The 21,290-nt window shown below is 35.4% G+C and overlaps 1 protein-coding gene across 1 annotated transcript in view; it reads right to left on the bottom strand.

Moving 5' to 3' along the window:
• Chd64 (transgelin calponin-3) overlaps positions 1-21,290 on the bottom strand; it is a 75,489-nt gene that overhangs the window by 12,039 nt on the left and 42,160 nt on the right. The window lies entirely within an intron of this gene.

The raw sequence follows: 21,290 nt of genomic DNA, 5'->3' as shown, positions 1-21,290 counted from the left end.
ATGTCGAAAGGATGTTCTAAGTGTGAGGTCGAATGTAATAGATGTTAATGTTGTGAGTATGAAGTTAAGTGATCGTGTGGTAGAAAAGGTGTTGTAAGCGTGATGTCGATTGTCGAAGTGATGTGAGTGTAAGGATGAGTGAGTGTAAAGTCGCTCGAAAGGGTGTTCTGAGTGTGATTTTCTAGTTATATTGTAATCATGATGCTGAGTAAGCGTAATGTCGAAATGATATTATGACAATGCGTGTGAGGTCGACTAAGTGTAATGGCGGATTAATTAGGTAAGTATAAAATTAGTAGTATTGGCACGATTTTCTCGTCTTGTCTGGTGAAAGTGTCGTATTGTCTCGACTCTCAAAAGATTTTTTCTCGTCTAGTCTCGATTCTAGATAAACTTTTCTCGTTCTCGTAAACTTATACATAAACTTTATCAAGCTCATTCGTGACTAACGATTAGCGTACGCGTCTTTGGCGTGAGAAATCAGGGTTAGATTCCCAGCGGGAGTTCATGTGGTTCGGATTCCATGTTAATAAGTAGGTTCCATCTCGTATACCCTCGCTGGTGAAAGCGACGTGAAACTCAAACTCAACTAAATTCTATGGCCTGATTTTGTTTCTTAATTTCATCTAGAAGTTAGCAGAATTTTTCCGTGTCAGAGAGGTTCACGTTCAGGAAGAGTACATGTATCTAGGTAACAACATTTAAGCCATATTTATTATTAAAGCATATTATATGACTTATGAATGTTTATGTACAGCAAATTATGAATACGTTAAAATATTAAATAATACTTTTTGATAAAGTGGATACTTTCAAATATCTAGGATCAATATTAACAGACAAAAATGATATTCACGAAGAAATTAAATGTCGACTAAAAGCATCAGGGAGTTCGTGTTACTATTCAGTTCAAAATCTCTTGTCGTCGCGAATTCTGTCGAGGAATTTGAAGGTTAAAATATATAAAACGAAAATCATGCCCGTTGTTCTGTATGGTTGCGAAACATGGTCGCTTACTCTGAGGGAAGAACATAGACTGAAAGTATTTGAGAACAAGATCCTGAGACGAATATTCGGACCCAAGAGGAACGGGAATGGCGAAAACTTCAGAACGAGGAACTACATAATTTATACGGTTTACCCAGCATTGTTAGGGTCGTCAAGTCTAGGAGGCTTAGGTGGGCGGGACATGTAGCTAGGATGGAAGAAAGTGGAAACGCTTTCAAAGTCTTGTCTGAAAGACCAATCGAAAAACGACCATTAGGAAGACCTAGGCGCAGATGGGAGGACAATATTAAGATGGATTTCGCAGAGACAGGAATACAAAGTAGAAATTGGATCCAATTGGCTAAGGATAAAAATCAGTGGAGAGCTTTTGTGAATGCGGTTTTGAACCTCCGGGTTCCATAGGCCATAGAGTTAGTTAGTTAATAGTCGAAACAAGCTAGGTTATCACTACTGTTCTATGGCCTACATCTGGCCCACCCAGAGAAACAGTGGAGCGCTGTCCCTGATTGCAGACATGTGTCCCACTTAATCCAACTTGAAATAATCTCAATACTATCCTTTTCTTATAGTTAGTTATATAAGACTTGTGCATATTTAAACATTGATAAATGATCTTCATGGTGTTCGTGCAATCACTTTACCAATTTTTAGTTTTATGCTATGAATCATGTAACAATAAAGTTGTGTTTGAGATGTAGGACGTGGGTGAATTCGAGTTCCCCTCGAGATTAATTATGTTTCTCATCTCGTCTCGAACTTAAAAATAGATATTAACCTTCTCGAGACGAGAATCGAAACAAAACATTTCTCGCACTTTGTTGTAAATTGTGAGCGTGATGTAAGCATTGAACGTGATGGCAAATATTTAATATCCATCTGAACAGAACAACCTGTAGAGTTTGACTTTTATGTGTATTTAGGCTATAGAGGGTGTTTTATCCTATTGGGTTGGATATTCAGAGCAAATTTTTAAACACATTTTTTTAGTAAAGATAGATAATATTTCCTGTCTGAGTATGTTGCTCCAGTGGCGGATTTATCCCGGGGCCGGGGGCCTAGTCTCAGTTTGTAAAAAAAATAATCAAGCAAAAATTATCAAGCTATTGTTTATTGTTTATATATTTTTGAAAGTTTATAATAAGCTCATGATATACATGTCATAAGCTGCGTTCTCGCTGCCTCCCCTCCCCAGTTTTTGCCTTTTAGATCCGCCTCTAGGTTGCTCTAAGGTGGGCTCTCTTAAAGTCGTTTGGTGGAGTCACTATCACCGTAGATGAGAGATTGTTGCTAGTTGAACTTTAGCGTCTCTTTTCAGTATCGTGTACAGAGATTATACAGTATTACATTTGGACCTAAAATTTCAGATACGATATGAACCACCGTAATTTGCGTTCCAGTTATTTTTTCACAGGAAATTTTATTCTTCACACGAGGCGCACTTTCTAACGACTAGGAAAGAGGGAAGGGCCACAGAGCGTTGATATATTGGTCAGTTCTTTTCCTACATGTATCTAAAAACTAAAACTAAAAAAAAAAAAAAAAAAACTGAAGTACAAATATTCACTTCGAGTTTAACGTTCCACCTTCATGCTCCTATGCAAAGGAAAGGCAGATGGGAATGATAACAAAAGAAATACTGGAATGCAGGAAGTAGGAGCAAACATAATTCCTAGACAGTCCACGCACATAGTGCTTGTCGAACACAAAGCTCACTTGATGAGATCTGGGATCGAGTCAGAGACCCCACGCAACACAGGTGAGCTTTCTACCACTGAGCCAACGCGGTCTCCAATAGGTGTTGGATAGATTGGGAATTAGAATTAGGAATGCAGGTATATAGTAAAACCAAATTATTATTATTATTATTATTATTATTATTATTATTATTATTATTAGTAGTAGTAGTAGTAGTAGTAGTAGTAGTAGTAGTAGTAGTAGTAGTAGACCCTATTAGTTTATTACATGCATTCCGAATTACATGAGTCCCTACCGGGAATTGAACTGAGCTCTGTTGCGACGAACCGTGTTCGTTCTCCATACATCCGCTGTTGCTACATCCGAAGAAACATTTGAAACCTGTTTGACCTTATGAATCATTTCCAGCTCTATGAGGGGTTGTAAAACTACAAATGCAGAACAAGAGTTTATGTGACTGATCATACCGCACGGTCCCTTCAACCACTATAGCGAGAGCGAGGGGAGAGCGAGTAATTCCAGCGGGTGGTGGATTTGTGTCATCTTATCGCCAAACAAAATCTTCGCAAATGAAAGAAATGTTATGGGTGGTGCTTAGTTCACAGCTTTTGTATTGAATTGGGACACTTTGATGACATCTGGTAGTTGGATGGAAGTCGCAGATTTTATCTGGAATAAATTCCTTTCGTTCGTAAACTTTCTTTTCATAAGTGAGCATATTTATGACTATGGAACACTTTTGTGGAGAAAATGAAACCCCGAGTTGATGTTACTTACTTAGGAATGTTCGATTAATCAGTTAACTTTTAGAAAGTGATAAAATCCTGATCATTGGTTCAGTGATCCGAGGTTCGATTCCAGTGGGGACACTCGATCGAAAAGACGTAACAACTTTTCCGAGCCAGCCATCCTGAGTGGGGTTTTCCTATTCACCCCAGGCAAATGCCGGGATGATACCTAACGTACAGGTCCCAGGTCGCTTCCCTCCTTTCCCGGATACTATGCTCGCCGAAAGATGTGATCTCTAATATGTTATGGGCTTACAGCCATAGATACGAGTAATGCCCAGAAATTTGTATAGATAGAATGAAATAAAATCTTTGGTGCATGAGGACTCTGGTTTGATCCCATCTCGCGCCAAATAGGCTTTATGGTGGACAAACATCGTGTTTTTGAGTGTTCCCTGGGTTGCCCGTTCCCTCCCACTTTCTTCATTCCACCATTGTATTCATTCTCATCATATATACACGGTATATGAATGGGACGTAAAACTGAAAAGATTTATTTCAGTTTCTTGAGGTAGAAATGACCTAATTAAAGTCGGAACAAAGTTATTTAGTTTTGTATCCACCTTTTACAAAAAATCCTATCCTAATTCTAACTATAAACAAAACTAATGAACTGACATAAAATAGAGGGGTACTTCCAGTTGACGTGGAAAGTTGAAATTTTTCATGATTGTAGCTTTTCGGGACTAACTCACAGGAAAATTGCCAAAAATGAATATTTTTAAATTTTAGGGGATCTAAAAGGGAATGAAGAAATGTCCCATGTTATGTAAATGAGCCCTTTTTGGGACCTATAATCTCAGGTTTAAGGTACTTGGAATAAATACTTGAAAATTGATTTGCTTGTACATTTTCCTTAGCGTTAACTAAGTAAAGCGTCAAAAATACAAATTTCCAACTGTAGAGTTGTTTTATGGGGAACTAAAAAATATTCTCAATGTTATTTCTATGGGACATCTTCTACACCCCCAAAATATTTAGACACTTCCAGCAGGATTACAATGATGAAATTTGGCATGATTGTAGCCTTCCGAGAATAACCCACAGGAAAATGCCAAAATTGAATATTTTTAGTTTGTAAGGGGACTAAATAGGGACGAAGAAATTCCTATATTATTTAAATGGACATTTTCTTGGGATACAAAATCTTAACTTTTAGATAGTTAAAATATGAAAAGAAACTTGAATTTGATAGAATTAAGGGTTTAACAGGTGCGAGGCTGTAGGCCGAGTCAGTGGGCGAAGTCCTCAGGTGGATCAAATTCAGGAAATGTAATTAAAGAGCAAATACACGAAATTCACTCTTGATGCAAAGGTTGATACACAAGAAATTCGAGGCCATAGACCGAGCAAACGCGGGGTCTGGGCTCTGGGCGCGGAGCCGCCAGCTAACCAAAGGCTAGTATGAATCTAAAGCTACAGACATCAGAATCCATCTAGACTTTTGTTCTCTGTTTACTCATACAGCTAAAGTTCAGTGAGAACGAATGATATGTGCTGTATAATGATTCCAGTGAGTGACGTTCTCAGGGTTTGATCAAGGAGAGGCGTTAATGCACTCAATCTCATTTCCTTTCAGGTCAAGCGAGATTTTTGTTCATTTATCTCAATGTAGTCAATGTTTAAAAGTTGTATGTGCCAGAGTTTCTTCCAGAAAAATCTTTCTGGGGGTATTTCGGATCCGTAAGGGAAATGATGGGAATTACTCTCAGAGACGTATTTACAGAGGCCCGTATGGCTTAAGACCACCCACATCCCTCCAGGAAATTTAACCCAAACATTTTTTTCATTCGATATGTAATACTATTGTTGTCATAAAATCACATTTATTGCTAATTTGGATTTAGCTCCCTGTTTCCGAAAAAAATATTGAACACTAGCGTTACTATTTTAAAATAACGAAATTCACAGGAGTTTTATTGTGTGGTTACTTTATAAAATAATACAAGATTATTTTTTAACACTTTTTACTGTTTTTGTTTCTCCTTACTTTTAAAAAGAACGAAGAAAATTGCATTAGAACATTGCACTAAAATGAAGAGTCTTATCATAATGCAAACATATCTAAGCCACGTCTATATTTTCAATGATATTATAACTTATTATTATTATTATTATTATTATTATTATTATTATTATTATTATTATTATTATTATTATTATTATTTCCTCGATTTTTTTTAAATGAATAGCAAAGATAAAAGAAATTTTAGTTTGTACTAAGCCTAATACCTAAAGCTTTACAAGACCTAAAGCTTATTTACATTAATTCGAATTCGAGTACAGTGGTAGAGCATTCACCTCTGGTGCTAGGGGTCTCGGGTTCGATCCCAGTCCCCGCCAAGTGAACTTCGTGGTGGACAAACACCGTGTATGTGCGTTTTCTCGGGGTCCTCCCGTTTCCTCCCACTTTCTTCATTCCATTTATTATTTATCATCACCGTCTCATTTTGCCTAACCGGCATAACTGTGGGACGTAAAACTCAAAGATTTCATTTCATTTTTTCGAATTAGAGTAATGAGTCATGAAACTATTTAAAACTTATTATATCTAGAAGTTATATGATTATCTACATTTTATTGCAAATGCCTGATCATATTAGATTTAATACCAGACGATTTACGTCTGTACCAGATTATTAAATGTAGCACCGTTTTGCTTATTAAAAAATTATGCAATAATTGTAGCAAAGGCTCTCCTTATTTTAACCTTACTGATCCGTCTCTACCTTTTAGGTGCATATTGTTCAAGAAACTGAATTTAAAAATCCTTTACTTACAATCATTTTCTCCTTCAACACAAATCCTCATGCATTGTAGTCCGATGATGAGACTCCAAGTCGTTTTCTGAGTGGTGTTGTTCTGCTGTAAGATCTCTCAGTGGTAGCCGAGCCGTTGATATAGGTACAGTTAATATTTTCACACATACGCTTTCAAATACATCGTAACCTAGAGCTGAACTTCTTAATAGATTACTGTTTCTATACAACATGCATTTGTAGGTTTACAAATAAATTAGTTTTCTCGGCTTTATCGGGAACTACGCATGAGGATTTACACTCACCCATATCATTTTGTTTCGTTTAATGAGATCTGTCGATTAGTAGACTTCTCATCTTTCGACATTTTTTTTTTTTCGTTAAACGCTAATAATGTAAATTCCTCCATTACATCTTACTCAAGAGGAATTAAACCTCGAACCTTCCTTGCGTGCGCCATTGATTCCAGCTAAATCTTTATTATGGGATCCGATTCGAAGTACTCGATAGATCGGAGTTTGGATCTTGTTCTAATGAGAGTCTAATCTTAGACTATATTGCAAAAATAAATGTTGTAGCTATTAGTCCATAGAAATCGTAAACTTGCGAGAAGCCCGTGTTATAAAGTTTTAATTAAGTTAGTATTCTTTCTCTCAATCTTTTCGACGTTTCTCTAAAGTTTTCTCTATAAAGTCTGTCCCGGAATCCTCCCACCAGAAGTAATTCTTAATCATGTCCATTCATTTCATTCTTAGTGTCTCTTTAGCTCTCTTTCCATCCACTTCCATTGCCATCGCTCCTCTAACTACATAGTCGTTTGTTCTTTTCATTAGTTAGCCATTCTCATGCAATCTATTTTCCTGGATCTTCTTAGATATGTATATAAATTTGGTTGCTCCTCTTACTCTATCATTCATCAGTCTGTCTCTTCTTATTCCATCACATGTTCACCGCAACATTTTTATTTCGGAAACATTCTATTTGTTTTCCTGTGCCTTCTTTATTAATCAAGTTTTTGCTCCGTATATCATTGCTGGCATAACCACTGTTTTATAAACCATTACTTTGTTCTTTAATGTGATTCTGCAGTCACACGAAACGACTTATACTTTCTTCCTATTTCGACATCCCTTTGCATTCTGTGCGTTATTGCCAAGTCTCAATCAAAATTCTTGGAAACAGTTGAACCTATTTTTTTTTAAAAAAAAAACTTCATTAAATTGTTCTTCTGGTAACCTTTACTTCCAAATTTCCTTCTCCTTTAACGAGAATTCTGTTTTCTTTCTACTAATTTTTAGCCTTCTATCTTCAAAAAGACTTCTTCCTATTCACTTCCCTTTCAACAGTAAGACTTGCAAATCTAAAATTGAGACAAGTTTGTTTATGGTTGGTTGAATTTGAGTTTAAAGCTCGTTTCAGCATCAAGGCTATATGAAATGAAATGAAATCTTTGTTTTACGTCCCACGGTTATGCCGGTGAGGTTAAAGGAGACAGCGATGATGAAAATGAAGTAAATAGTGGAATAAAAAAAGTGGGAGGAAACAGGAGAACCCCGAGAAAACCCACGCACACGGTGTTTGTCCACCATAAAGTTCACTTGGCGCGAAGGGGAATCGAACCAAGGAGCCCATGCACCAAAGGTGAATACCACTGAGCCACCGCGGACTTGGGCTATGTGAGACATGGACTTACATTTTAAGGTTGAATCCGAACCGTCATAATGCTTCCAATTTCAACACTTTCCACCTGATATTGAACCCCAGATTCCGTGTATCAAAAGTGCGCTATCTCAAACTCACATGCCGTGAAACCACGCAGCTTTCTAGCAGGTGTGAAACCCTATCAGTATATTATAATCCTAATGAGGGGATCTTCTCAAAAATTAAATGTAATGGTGTTTTCTGACCAAAATCGGTAGTATGCAGGAAAATTAGCATAATGTATACAAAACACATTAAAGTGGCGAGAACAAAATCTTACAGTTATAAAAATTGTCATAAAGATAATTGGTTATTTCTACAGATCCATAATAGACACATAGGTGTAGCTCCCGGCAAAGAGGATCAAATATACAGTTGCCCCTTCCCCCCGGAAATTTCGAAGGGTGTTACTTCTTGTAAATACATGTCAAATAATACTAATCTTTTCTCGCATACTATATAATATTTAATATATTTTATATTTCATACTACTGTATTATAGTTTGTTTACTGTAGTTAATGAGGATAATGCTTAATAAATGTTATGTTGTATAATGTATTATGTGAACGCATATATCAAAGTATGTGTGTGCATTCGTGACTGTGCTTGGGTGTCAGTCTTTGCCCCTTCACTTGGAATCGATCCTTTGCGACCCCTTGGAAAAAAGCCCTGCAGGCGTTCCTGCGTATAAAAGTAGAAATTTTAAGATTTAGAAATTAAAATTGAGAATGAAAGTATGAAACAAATAAGTTCTATAAAGGATGGCATACACAAGATGTGTAGTTGAACAGGCAAGCGAATTTCAACCTTATGCATTAAATTTAAAATACTTTCAGTACACCAGTGAAAACGAAAAATAAGTCTATCTACACAGCTAAATAAGCATTTTTTTTTTAAAAAAATAACGGTAAGACTTTATAAACTTTTTCCACCACATAGACCTTCATATTACCAACCACCGGAGCGAGAAGCAGAAAATGGACAAAACGTGGCTTATTATATTCTGCCATCTTCATATCTTATGTCTATATACAAAGCTGAATATTTGTTTGTTTATTTATATATTTTTCCGGTATAGAAATTCATATCAGTGGCTGAGGATAATCCTAGGCAGTGCTTTTATTGACGCAATGAAAGGTGCCGGTAATCATCATAAAAATGTAGTTCTCATTCTGATTGGTTGCGAGGATAAAATTTAAACAAGTGGGAGGAATTAAGGATACTGTCATTTACTGATCGTATTACGTATTTCAATGTTTATAATATATTCTTGTTTCCATCTTCAAATCAATTCAATTTTTTTTAAAAAAAATATATAGTTTGGTAAATACAAAATAAAGAAGGTACAAGCGAGCGGATTTTTGACATTTTCATTGTCTTACCTTTCATCAATTGCGTATTGCATTATTTAGCTTAATCTTTTTCCCCACTCAATATCTCATCCAGTCATGACACATAATAATCCAGCAGCTAGGAAAGTCCTGTTGGGAGTTTGAGAGCCAGAAGGTTTGTTTGTTTTACCGAGTTCTACTATCTTTAGTGTTTTTAAAAAAATTGGTCACATGTTCTGAATCATGGTCATTATTGCGCAATGGCCGCCATCTTGAATATTCCTTTCGTATTCACTACATTTTTCTTAAATACATCTAGCTCAAGCTGTAATTGTCGCAAAGTTATTAGTTATACCTCGTTCGATTTGCAATAGTATAGGCTTTTAGGTGACGTTATTCACTTGTCAGTAATACACACAAGAGGGAAGTAAATGAGGGAAATTTTGAAAATTTCCCTCAAAATTTTCCCTTTTACCGATTTTTTGCTATTGTTATATGGCAACGCTGGATTCTAGGCGAGAAAGAAAAATTACATACATTTCCTGTAATGTGATAAATATATGCTGAAAGTTTTGTCTTGATTGGTTCACTAGCAGAGGAGTAATAAAATATTTTGTATTTTATGATTTTGGTCAATCTAACAATCTTTGGATTTAATGAATGTACTTTTGTCACATACAAAGACCTCCAGCTCAGACTGTAATTGCCGCAGAGATACAAATAATATCAAGATCTACTTTTAATGATATAGGCCTTTAGGTGGCTTGCCAGAAGTGCGTATGGGAAGGATCGAAAAATGTGGAAAAGACGCTTAAAGGTTTCTATTTTTCTCTGTAGCACATTAAATACAAGAGGAAATTTCTTGGTGCGTAGGTTAGCAGCACTGTTGGAGTCTTGACTATGACCAAAATTCGAGGTTAATGTCGAAGCCGTCAATAAAGCGAAGATTAATGATTTAAAGGTAAATGATTCAAGATTTTCTTCCTATGCTGCAGTTATGATGATGTACTACGTCAAGATCAAATGCTAGCAAACAGGACTATTATTAGGGCTAAAGGACACCGTGTTCTCATACCTCCATCAATAAAACCCAACATTCCTGTTCGAGGTGTTATGGACAATTTCGACAGAGAAGAAGCTACATTTTCAGGAATGCATGGAACACACGACACAGTACTTGTCTTGTTTCAAGACCTTCATCTGAGTGATAAACTTAACGTCTCGTTAGAAGAACCTGAGAGTCCAGAGAGATACCTGGGAACGTTTGGCATTGATGTCACTTCACGAACTCTCACTAAAAATATAGATGCCCAAACACTATTGTACTACACAAAGCCAAAAACAAGGTGCAGTATCCTCAGTACTTTCGTTCCTAGCAATGACCTAATTACAGCAAATGAAATAAAACAGCCAGGCAGAAATTTAGATCTCATATGGTTTCTTTCAAGATTAAAAAAAAAATCCAACGTACCTCTACCTCAATTAGATTTCCCTCAGGAAGTTGAGATTCCCTCTAGAAACGCTTTTATGAGTGCACTATTTAAACATCCATCTCACAGGACCATTACGGGATATACTCCAATACTACCCTATCCTACAACTCAGTATGACTATTTATACAACAATGTGTAATTTCCAAGATATCTTGCACCAGTTAAATGTCGAAGAGAGTTCACTGTGGTGTGACGAAGGCGTATATCATATAGCTAAAGAAATTCAGCTTCTTCAACCCGAAAAGTTTTCCAACATATTTCTTGGCCTTGGAGGATTTCATCATCAGAAAGTCGTGCTTGCATGTATTGGTCTATACCTCAAGAGCAGTGGAGCTTTGGAAATTCTTGTTCAGACTGAAACCATGGGTCCACACACTGCTGAAAGCGCTTTAAAAGGAAACCACTATAGCAGGGGAGTTAGAGCAATAGGAATGCTTTGTGATGTAATGGAAACACTGGAGTGGAAGGCGTTCATGGGACAGATTAACGTAACTAAATACTCCGAATTGTTCTTAATAGTAAAATGCTTACAGTTATCTGTGTATGAAGAACAAAGTTTATCTAAAGAAACTAAATGTGCTATCAAAAACCTGAGTGCCATCAGAATGGACTTTGAGAAATTTAGAGAAAGTAGAGCACAAAAAGTGAAATGTTTGCTTATTAGGATCAGTTTGTCTCCACACTTGCTCCTCTTCTCCGAGACTTAATTCGAGCGGACAGAGAAAATAACTGGGACTTGCATGTGTGCAGCCTAAGAGAGTGTTTGCCACTTTTCTTCTCATTTGACAGAACAAATTATGCACGGTAGTGTACTCTATATTACCACGATTGCTTAAAACTAGAACAAGAACATCCTCTGATCTATAATGAGTTTAAGCACGGTCATTTCACAGTTCAACATATTAACAATAGATTTAGCAGCGTTGCATTGGATCAAGTACTAGAGCAACACTACAATAAACCAGCCAAGGGATCTGGAGGCATAATTGGAGTAACCAGACGAAAAGAAGCCCTGACAAAACACGATCTTATCAAACATGAGAAAGAAAATATAACATACTTTTTGAGACGGTTTTGTGGCCTTAATGAAGGCGATGAATATGCTCTTCATCATGAGTTTTCGAAGTCTTTAACAATTCAAGAGCAGCAAAATATTTCAGAGATGATAGCTCTTGTGCTTGAGAGAGGAAATCCCTTTTCGAAAGTTGATAGTTGTGGAATTTTTAACATTATAAGTGGAACAAAAATTGATCAAGTAATAGCTGAGTACTTACTCTCTATACAAGGAAAAGGATATACTAGCTACAAAAACTTCGTTCAAGAAAGGCTTATTGACAAATCCAAAGGTATTCTAGATCCCATACATAAACAATTTCCAAAGACAAAGAAACAAATATGCAACCGAGACGACACTCCAAGAAACAAATAATGCTATTCGGTTCATAGAAATAGCATGTTCAAGAAATTTCGATATTGAGACAGTACTAAAATACGAGCTTACATCTACATCGTATTATCTAACAGATGATGGGTTCTTAAAGAAAGCAGATAAAGCACAACTCAGCAAAGAACTTGAAAAACACTTTTTAAATAAGAATGATGTAGTTAGTCATCTACCAACGTAGGAAACGAGAGCAGCAATGGTGATTGACTTTATGGTGTACGCGCGAAAAGTCTATGTCAAACGACTTATGTGTAAGACGTTTGGACACTACTTTGACTATTTGGAAAATATTTTTAAAAGGTTGTTTGCGCACTGACATAGTGTTTGACTTGCATCAAGATAAAAGTATCAAAAACTGGGAGCGACTGAGGCAACAAAAAATGCTGATCCTATTGATGTGATTCCTAGTAACCCAAATGCACCCTTTCCTGTCAACATGGATACTTTTTGGGCTTCTTGCCAGAACAAAGCGCGTTTGCAAGAACTCTTCATTGAGTGGATTGTCGATCAAGGAAATTCTATAAAATCTTTATATTTGGGAGGAGGTCACAAACATAACCCAAAGCTATGCCTGAAATTAACCGAAGGATCTGTTAGTTTGGTACCAGATCTTTACTGTGAATGTGAGGAAGCTGATGATAGGATCATGAAACACATCCACCACATGGTCGAAACTGATTCCATTGAAAGAGTTGTGATTGCCTCAGTAGATACAGATGTTATGATTTCCGCACTATGAATCATTTCAAAAAGCGTTATAAAAAATGTGGCTTGCCAAAGACACACGACCATCTATGAGGTACATACCACTTCACAAAATGACGGAGAACATGGACGACACACTTTTATATGTTCTTCCTGCTGTTCACAGTTTAACTGGTTGCGATACCACAGGTAAGGTTGGGACAAAACTTATGGCACTTAAAACAGCAATGACATCAGGAACCCTGTTGAAGAATTTTGGGGTTGCTCCCTTGGATGAAGGGATGATACAAAATGCCGAGCTTTTTATCGCAAAAGTACTTGGTTCATCAAAAACAAACTGTGATATGGTACGATTTGAACAATACCACAGAGCAAAAGCTATCAACTTTTCTCAACTATGTCCACAATCATCAACGATAGTCTTTCATATACAGCGTGCATATCTTCAGTGCTACATATGGATGACTGTGCTGGATGAAGCCCAACCACTGAATCCACTAGGGTATGGTTGCATAGAAGAAGCAGGATATCTTAAGCCAATAATAACGACTGGATATTTCATACCTCTTGAATTTGTCTCTCCTTGTATGTGCAAGACATGTGCAAAAGTTAATATTTGTCCTTGCAGAGTGAAACAAATACCGTGTGTTGTCCATTCTGTAAATGTAAAGTGAAGAATATGTGTGTAAATGTGGGATGAAAGTGTCAGTTTATCAGACATTTGTTGACTGTTATGTAAGAATAATAACAAATTTCTGTTTGAAAATATCACTTGATATCAAATTTGGAACACATTTCTTAATTACGAAACATGAAATGTTACGATCTTTTAAAAAATCTGTGTCTTCACTTGTGAATTAAATATTGGGTATTATGTTTAGTGAATTTCTAGTAGTTCCACTTCTATCTTTTAGTGTTTCCACATCATTAAAGGAAACTATTTCGTGTGAATTTTATATTTATTTCCCTTATACTTCCTTGTCATAAGTTATAATGGCACATATGTTAGATTAATCCACACCATTTATTACTCTAATCAAACAAATTATAAAACGAAATATTATTTGTACCTCTGCGGCAATTACAGTCTGAGCTGGAGGTCTTCCTATGTGACAAAAGTACTTTCATTAAATCCAAAGATTGTATTTTATGATGTTGGTCGCTCTAACAAAATATTTTATTACTCCTCTGCTAGTGAACCAATCAAGACAAAACTTTCAGCATATGTTTATCACATTACATGAAATGTATGTAATTTTTCTTTCTTGCCTAGAACCCAGCGTTGCCATATAACAATAGCAAAAAATCGGTAAAAGGGAAAATTTTGAGGGAAATTTTCCAAATTTCCCTCGTTTACTTCCCTCTTGTGTGTATTACTGACATGTGAATAACGTCACCTAAAAGCCTATACTATTGCAAATCGAACGAGGTATAACTAATAACTTTGCGACAATTACAGCTTGAGCTAGATGTATTTAAGAAAAATGTAGTGAATACGAAAGGAATATTCAAGATGGCGGCCATTGCGCAATAATGACCATGATTCAGAACATGTGACCAATTTTTTTTTAAACACTAAAGATAGTAGAAGTCGGTGAAACAAACAAACCTTCTGGCTCTCAAACTCCCAACAGGACTCTCCTAGCTGCTAGACTATAAATGATAAGATTTGTGTCCGCCATTTTAGGGTAACTAGGGATCCCTCTTTTCCCTAATTCTCGTTACACTTAAAACGGCGGACAATAAATGCACGCGGAAATGCGAAAGCAGAGAAAAAGAAATCCCTGCTATATAAAGAAAATATAATTTTTATATTATTGATATTGGTATCACATTGTCCTCCCTAGTGAATATATTTTACTTTGATTATTTTAATTTTATGGAAAATTTAACCTTTATCACGTAAATTTAAAAAAGTGATGAACCAGATAGGATTTTTTAAAATGTTAGCTGGTTTGTTGATTGAAGTTACCATCCTACTTTTGCACCGATTCTATATGAGACGGAAATGCAAGATCTACCAGCTGCGAATCCAACAAATACCAGTAATTCTTTACCTTCCAAATAATAATAATAATAATAATAATAATAATAATAATAATAATAATAATAATAATAATAATAATAATAATAATAATAATAATAATAATAATAATATACTTATTATTATTATTATTTGTAGTATTGATGTGAATTACTATGAATTTATTGTTGGAGTGACTTTGTACCCTTTCCCTTGAGTGATATCAACCATGAGCAGAAAATCTCATTGAGAAGCTTAAAGGAAATCATATGCGATATTTTCTGAAAACCGGGTATTTTTTAAGAAACGTTCTCGTTAAAATGCTTTCATAAAACTGGATGAATTGATTCTCTTCTCTGGGCTGCGGGATTCAGTATTAGAGCTTGGTCCTGTAATGCGTAGAGTCCAGTTAAAAAAAAAAAAAAAAAAAAAAAGTTAATGAAGCCTAAAGGGCATAATTGTGGGACGTTAAACTGAAATATTTCATTCCATTTTTTCTTTTTATATTACTTAAATAAAGAAAAACGAAATTGGGGAAATTAACTCTCTTTCTACTCGTTAATCCTTCTCTTATTTCAATCGCAACCTAATAATTATATGAGTACTAGGTTAAGTATAAGTATCCTTGAAATGAAGTCAGCGTGATGTCGGATTTTTATGAAGTGAAGATGAGCAAATATGATGTCAGACTGAGATATCAATTGTCGACTTAAAGGCGAGTGAGCATTATGTGATTTTCGAAGTGATGCTGTGAATGTGAGGTCCAGTAAGCATGAGAACAGATTGGCATGTAAACGTGAGGTTGAGTGAGGGTGATGCCGAAAGGAAGATGTGAGAGTGAAGTTGAGTCAGTGTGAATCCGATTGATGACATGAGTTTAAGGATGAATGAAGTTAAGTCAAAGTGGGAACATTTGACCATAGCTACTGAATTTAAAGAGGCTTGGGTGTTGGGTGAACTTCAGAGCCGCATTTTGATGAGGTTAGACTAAATCCTTTTATAATGTACCATTTATGTTAATAAGCATTAAATCATTAAGCTGCCTCTTTCCATTTATGGCCTCAAACTGTTCTTTGTTATTACCCCGTAAAAAATTAAAAAAAAAAAAAAAAAAAAAAAAAACTACTGGGAGGTAAAATTAGAAATAGAAATGTTAAATAGAAGATATCCACTATACTCGCATTTCTACTTAGCCTGCTGTTCGGGAAGTTTCGAGCCCTGAATAGAGAAGTTAGAAACTTCTACTATTTTATATAATAATACATAGGTATAGATCGCGGGAAGAAGAAGTACTCTATTATTCTTCACTGATTTTTATAAAAACATTCATTCAGGATGAATTTAAAGCCCCAGAAACATAATCTGTAGTCCATCAAAATCAAATATTTTACGAAAGTTCTCGTGGAACATGTTTAAGTATAAGATATCCTGTTATTCGTTATTAACTTTGCCTTCATGCAATGGAAATCATTAAACAACCTTAAAGGAAATAGTAGCGCCTATATGTGCCATATTTCTTCAAAGTGAAATTGTATTTTTTTTAAAATGAAAATTATCGTGAAACATATTTTAATTTAATTTGGGAGTTTACTCTTATATTTTTGAGAGACTTTAACCTCAAATAGTGGGATAACTGATAAGCATTAAAGAAAATATGCGGCATGCTGCATCAGAACAGAATCCTTTGTCATTTGTCATCATTAGAAGAATTTGGTGAGAATTATTAGAAATTTTTATCATATAATTTAAATGAGGAAGCTTCCAAATTTGAGGGGATATTACCTACTTTGGATTTTATCCACTTGTCTTTGCAATAAACTGATCGGAATTATGTTGACGCCCTAAAATACGTGATACAATCTTTGATCGAAATCGAATAATTTTTACATATTTTATTCTGGAGTGGAATTGACTTTACTGATTTTAAAATTCTTATGACTGGGGAGACCCTAAAATGGGGTTGTTACGGAAAGTTGAAAAAAGATACGAAATTTCGTAACACTTTGGATAAGGTTTACGGGGTTAAACGGCCACACAAATGTTGATTGAGTTGGAACTTTTAAAAGTTTACTTAAAATAAAACTATATATAGTCTACTCGTGCGGAACATACCAGATGCGGGATACTTTCCCATCTTCTTTGTCAAAATCTCAGAACAACATAAGAAAAAAATAAATAAAATCTTTGAGTTTAACGTCGCACAAATATGCTCGTTAGGCTAAGGGAGGAGATGATTAGAGCAAGTGAATGATAATAGAAGAACTCGTGGAATGAAAAGTGGGACAAAACGGGAGTACCCTGAGAAAACCCACGGACACGATCTTGTCTACTACAAACTTAATTGGCCGGGGATCGAAACAATGAGGACCCCACGCACTAGAGGAAGCGCTCTACCACTGAGCCACCGTGCCACACAACAACAACATAACAAAACTAGAAGTTACTAGGAAACATTTTAAGAAGCAATGCCTTTCAAAGGTAAAAATCACTGCCCGATGATCATCCTTTAATACCTCCATTAGCAGAATAGACTGATATGTCTTTCTCCTATATCATCTTTTTAAAACCATATACGTTATCCGGATATTATCCTTTATCCTTCATCCGTATATTATCCGCTATCCGAATGTTCTACTACCCGGATATTATCCGTTATCTGAATTTTATCCATCATCCGGATAAATTCATTATCCAGTTATTATCCGCCATCCGGATATATCGATATCCGGATAATATCCGTCATCCGGATATATCGATATCCGGATATTATCCGTCATCCGGATATATCCGTTATTCGGATATTATCCGTCATCCGGATATATCCGTTATCCGGATATTATCCGTCATCCGTTATCCGGATATTATCCGTCATCCGTTATCCGGATATTATCCGTCATCCGTTATCCGGATATTATCCGTTATCCGGATATTATCCGTCATCCGTTATCCGGATATTATCCGTTATCCGGATATTATCCGTTATCCGGATATTATCCGTTATCCGGATATTATCCGTCATCCGTTATCCGGATATTATCCGTTATCCGGATATTATCCGTCATCCGTTATCCGGATATTATCCGTATCCGTTATCCGGATATTATCCGTCATCCGGATCTTATCCGTTATCCGGATATTATCCGTCATCCGGATATTATCCGTTATTCGGATATTATCCGTTATCCGTCATCCGGATATTGCAAATCCGGATAAGTTTCTATCCGATATCCGAATAAAAAATTATCCGGATATGGCCATCCCTAGTATACATGGGACAGTTTCCAAAAATATAGCGCATGCCCACCTCCGTATATACTCTTTCATTTGTAAATTTAAGATAAATATATGTTGCACTATAAAAATATTAGGTAGGTAATGAATATACGCTCTATGGCGACAGAAGAAGTAATAGTTCATGAGGCTCCATTTGCCAACCAAGCCCCTCTCAATGTCTAACTTTTTTGTCAGTTTCTGAAAACTTACTGAAAACTATTTCCAGTAATGCATATGCATCATTTTCATTTTTGTTCTGCTTTTGTCTGAACATTTGTCAAGATTAGCACTTTTACATGACAGAATATCAGAAGAAAAAGGAGGAAAAGATGGTCCAAAGCCTGCAGCGGCCACGTTACTGAACATTCCACGACGATTTAAGCTGACAAAGAAAAACCAAGAACTTAATTTGGAGGATCTAGTAACGAGAGAGAGCACTGCCGATATGTGATTCCTAATGGAAAAAAGGCAAAGAGAAGTCTCAGTGTTTTCTCAAACTCCACAACACTGGCGAGATAATCCTTTTTTCCAAAAATTTTGCGAATTATAAAAGCAAATGGCTGTGGTGGATAATGTAACTGAAAGAGGTATAAGTTTCATCCAAAAGTATAATAAAGCCTCGACAAAAGATGAGAAACAGAAGCAGTTTACTCTTCAATTGGTTGACAATCATCCTACAAATTTTCCCGCTTCACTGAAGAAACCGTTTTTGTAAATTGAGAATACAGGGTGACATTTTATTTCTGAAAGTTTTGACAACTGAAAAAAAAAAAGACAAAATGGAGCGACCTGTAAATATGACTTAATTCGTACTGAAATTTCGTTTGTTCTTTGTATACATCAGAAGGAATCAAATAAGCCTTGTTGACCCCCGATCCCTGTTAGTTTTGAGTTTTGGACCACCCTAATATATATACTAAATAACTATTTATAGAAAAAACTTCTCATACTGAAAGGTATTTTGTACCATATACTTGTATAATGTGCAACTATTAAAATTAAGATGTCTCAGTACTTGCGATGTGACATTCTTTGAAAGCTACCACAAACTCCAATTTTACGTTCCACAATTTAGTCTAGCAAGAGATGATAATTATTTCAAGGTAGAAATACTGTACCTCATAGAAAATCGCCACTTGGTAGGTACATATCCATAACTAAGAAACTTAGTACCCTACAACTTGGACGTATTGTTACAGAGATTAACTAAATTTTTAGAACTATGTACTTTCACCACGCAATTAAAAGCATTTCTCTACAATCAACAGTATATTTCACAGTACTTTGTTTTCTAAAACGAAACTTACCTTTCTACCCAACGACTGAAGACAAATTACAACAGAATTTAAGTTTTGTCTTTCCCAGAGATCAACAGTCTGGAAAGGTTCTTGTGCAGGGACGCCAAGATTTCTGGCAGTTTCCAAGAATTGCGTTGATGTTCTCCATACACTTAAAAGCCATTTTGCTCTCGTTGATTTTCTTCACAGAACCTGGCTTGATATCGTTGGCTAACCTGAAAAATGTACGTTAGAAATGATAAATGCAAACATGTTCCAATTACTGTTATGGTTGTTATTAAAGTTTCGTAATCAAAAATATTTCAATTGTATACAGAATTAAAATCAAAATGAAATTTCTATATGATTGCCAGCAAGATTTCTAATTACCGTCTGAACATGCTAAATTCACTTTAGATTTTTCACTTAAAGTACAGTAATGAAAAAATATTTTGATTTATATTAATTATGCACAGTATTACATAAAGCATTCCTTGTTTTGACCGAATTGTTTCACAGAATTTGCAGAATAAAACTATATATAATGAAGAAGACTGAAAATTAAATTTCTCACATCTCCAGTGCACAGATAATTTTATTTCAAAGCTACTTCAAGTGCTTAATTATTAGAAACACTATTTTAAAAAATGTGAGGTAACTATTATCACGCAAAAGTTACGAGTCTGGGTATTATTATTAACCTAATTGCATGGCTATTTGAGAAATAATACTGCAATGCACTATACAACAAACAAACGATTATTCGTGGAAGTGGTGGCGCGGCACCGCAAATAATCCGCAAAATTGCCGAAAAAGAGCAAAAATCAACACGAAAATGTTTTGAACCCTTTTTATTTACTTTAAGGATTTAGCGTACAATGACAACTTAAAAGAGTAATTTTGCTATGCTTACAAAGTTGTTGATTTTCTTTTTCATAAAGGAAAAAAAAATCTTTGTTAAAACACCTCATTATTTGTGATTGAAGTTTTTTTTAACAACATTTTGTCTCAATGTATTTTAACTCTTAATATAATCATTTATCGTAACAAAAAGGAAAGCAAGACTGCGGATAACTGAAAGTTTACTGTACTTAAAATTTATCTGTATATACTTTATTCATAGTTAATTTTCTCCACTATTGATTTTTAAGATATCACGAGTACAGTTTTACTTACGTTCTTCAACTAATACGCTATGTTGGAAACCAAAAGCAAAGACTAAAAATAAACATATATAATAAAGAGTCAACCAATGGAGTACTAAAATTTATATTGATGCAAATTTATTGTGAAATCGTGAAAGTATATTTAGCAGAAGACACTAACTAAAATTGAAAAAAAATCAAAATAAATCGTTAAAATTTCAGTTCATTTGAAAGTAAACAAAATAATTCCCTACATAAAGCTATAGGCTTAAAAAAAATCTTAGACATTTAACATTGTGAAAGAACCTATTGTTTACTTCCTCCAAAAATGGGACTGAGCAACAATTATGAACAAGAACGAACTTAAATTAAGAATTTCAAAAGACTATCGCAGATGGGAAAAGGATGGGGGCGGTACCAGAAGTTTTTCCAGAGTTAAGTTTCTTCAGAGCCAGTCTTATTTATCTATGGGAGATTAGAAATGAGAGCTGGTCAACTATCCTTCAAATATACCAAAGGCCAGACATTATGATTTCCTTAAACTTTGATATTACTTACAAATGTACGCTCCGCTCATTGCTATGCTTTGATATTTCTAACTATTGTGTTACTGTACTGCCACTGTCTCCTATGCGAAACCCTGTTCT

This window comes from Thermobia domestica, chromosome 1 (assembly GCF_964235325.1).
Source record: "Thermobia domestica chromosome 1, izTheDome1.hap1.1, whole genome shotgun sequence".
Lineage (NCBI taxonomy): Eukaryota > Metazoa > Arthropoda > Insecta > Zygentoma > Lepismatidae > Thermobia > Thermobia domestica.
The sequence above is the reverse complement of the archived record's forward strand: the minus strand, read 5'-3'. Positions and strand labels throughout refer to the sequence as shown.